This window comes from Gymnoscopelus microlampas (genome assembly GCF_963454915.1).
Source record: "Gymnoscopelus microlampas genome assembly, chromosome: 6".
NCBI lineage: Eukaryota > Metazoa > Chordata > Actinopteri > Myctophiformes > Myctophidae > Gymnoscopelus > Gymnoscopelus microlampas.
In genome coordinates, this window is record NC_139943.1 from 33,795,710 (window position 1) to 33,798,672 (window position 2,963).

The window sequence follows — 2,963 nt, forward strand, 5'->3', positions numbered from 1 at the left end:
AATTTAAAGTTGATTGGTAGTGACTTTTTTTTTGGTCCCTAACATTCATCGAGCTCTGGACTTTATAATTTTTTTTCCGTTTCGGTAGTGACACTACCGAAACTGAAAAAAAAAATGTTCCCCCAAAAACCTGTTAGGAGTACGTTTCAGGCAATTTAAAGTTGATTGGTAGTGACCCTTTTTTTGGTCCCTAACATTCATCGAGCTCTGGACTTGGTAATTTTTTTTCCGTTTCGGTAGTGACACCATTGTGTCACTACCAAAACGGAAAAAAAAATGTTCCCCCCAAAACCTGTTAGGAGTACGTTTCAGGCAATTTAAAGTTGATTGGTAGTGACTTTTTTTTTGGTCCCTAACATTCATCGAGCTATGGACTTAGTAATTTTTTTTCCGTTTCGGTAGTGACACAATGGTGTCACTACCAAAACGGAAAAAAAAATGTTCCCCCCAAAACCTGTTAGGAGTACGTTTCAGGCAATTTAAAGTTGATTGGTAGTGACTTTTTTTTTGGTCCCTAACATTCATCGAGCTCTGGACTTAGTCATTTTTTTTCCGTTTCGGTAGTGACACTACCGAAACGAAAAAAAAACATGTTCCCCCAAAAACCTGTTAGGAGTACGTTTCAGGAAATTTAAAGTTGATTGGTAGTGTGTCTTGCCTGGATGGTGGCTGAAGTCTTCACTTGACTGGTTAGCCAAGCTACTCCCTCAGTCCTGGTCCTTTCCCTTCTGCCTGGTTAGTTGGGCATCCACCTAAAACCAAGGCCTGACTTGTGGTGTTTGGCCTGGTGTTAGCTGACCTGCAGCACACTCTCCATTCAGTTGTCAAATTTCATGTTTGGTTGCAAATTTAGAGAATAATAACTAAATAAAGTACCTAAAAATACACTGGTAACCTTTAGGTTGCAGATTAACTAAGGATTTATTTATTTCTTTGACTAGAGAGACACAGCTCTCACAGCAAACCAGCACTGTCGGCCATCTTGGATCTCTCTCTATCCATACATAGCATACAGTTTCAATGTAATCTACAGGTTACATTGAAAGTTCACTTGTTAAATAAAGACTGTCACTAATATTGACACAAACATATTTCAATTGTTGAGGTCTAGGAGTCATGCTTTTTCAAATAGTTTGTTAAAGTGTGCTGTAGTGAGTCAATAATTGAGCCCATATTTGATATTTTCCATTTCAAAATTGTCAACTCTTTAATAGTACTTGGCATAATTGTTGCAGTGATATTTAGATGGTGTCATGAAGCCCAAAAGAGTGAATGGATTTGTTTTAATCTTTGAAACCAGATTGAGGATGAGATCAAAGGCTGCCTGGACTTCCTGCGTGTGCATACTTTATTTTCCTTTGTTGAGAACTGCAACCTGGGCACTGAAGTGGATGTGTGTGGACTAGCTTTATATTAAACAGAGGAAACACTGAAAAATGAAAAATGACCTTTACCGGTCTCCCATTGTATGTCTTTCCTAGATGTCCTGCACCTCCCTGTGTGTAAAAAGGAGGTTTCCCCTGAAGAGGAGAGGAGCCCCAGTCTGGTCCAGGAAGAACCAGAGCCTCCACACTTCAAAGAGGAGCAGGAGGGGCTATTTCAGAGACGAGAAGAGGTTGATAGGCAAATGCTAACATTACAAGCAGTGAAAAGTGAAGATGAGACATGTAGCCAGCACCTCAACTGAACACTTGAAAGCACAAGTTGATGTAGAGGATTGTGGAACATCACATCCAACTAGTGATGACCAGAACCTCCCTTCACACTGTTCTGAATCTGACATTACTGAAGACAGTGAAGCATGGGATACCAGTGTAGATCAGTCACACTGAAGTCACACAAGGTAGGCCTACACGTGAAAGGACATATATTGTCTTTGAGGGACAAGCTGTCCCAGGACCTGAGATCATCGAAAGAAACTCACTCCATGCGGACTCACACAGGGAAGAAAGGTTTTAGTTTAGGTTTTAGTCCAGTCTGTTGCAAAATGTTTAATGGCAAGGGAAATCTGAAGGCGCACATGATGACTCATACAGGAGTAAAGTCATTTACTTGTAAAGTTTGTAGCAAAGGCTTTAGTCGGATGGGTCATGTAAAACAACACATGAGGTTTCATACAGGAGAAAAGCCAGACACTTGTACAGTTTGTAGCAAAGACTTTAGTGATTTGAGTAATCTAAGAAAACACACAAAGACCCATACAGGGGAAAAGTCCTTTACTTGTTCAGTTTGTAGCAAAGGCTTTGGTGACAAAAGTCATTTAAAAATACACATGAGGACTCATACAGGGGAAAAGCCATTTACTTGTAAAGTTTGTAGCAAGGGCTTCAGTCAGATGTGTCATGTAAAACTACACATGAGGTCTCATACAGGAGAAAAGCCATACACGTGTACAGTTTGTAGCAAAGACTTTAGTGATTTGAGTAATCTAAGAAAACACACAAAGACCCGTACAGGGGTAAAGTCCTTTTCTTTGAGCAAAGGCTTTGGTCGGATGGGTCATGTTAAACAACACATGAGGACTCATACAGGGGGGGAAACCCTTTAGTTGCAGTTTATGGTACATACAGGGGGAAAAAAAAACTTTAGTTGCAGTTTATGGTACATACAGGGGGAAAAAAACCTTTAGTTGCAGTTTATGGTGCATACAGGGGGAATGAAACCTTTAGTTGCAGTGTATGGTACATACAGGGTGGGAAACCTTTAGTTGAAGTTTATGGTACATACAGGGGGAAACAACTTTTAGTTGCAGTTTATGGTAAACACTTTGATCCAAATGCACATCTGAAGATATCTCACTGCGGGGTGAAAATCTTGTTTGTCCAACTCTGTTTCTTTTTTATGATTATTTTAAAAACATCTTAAACAGTGAAAATATCAGATATACAAGCTCACGTGTTGCGCAATGCATTGTGAGCTTGTAGATCTGCTATTTTCACTTCTTCTTCTTTCGTGTATCATCC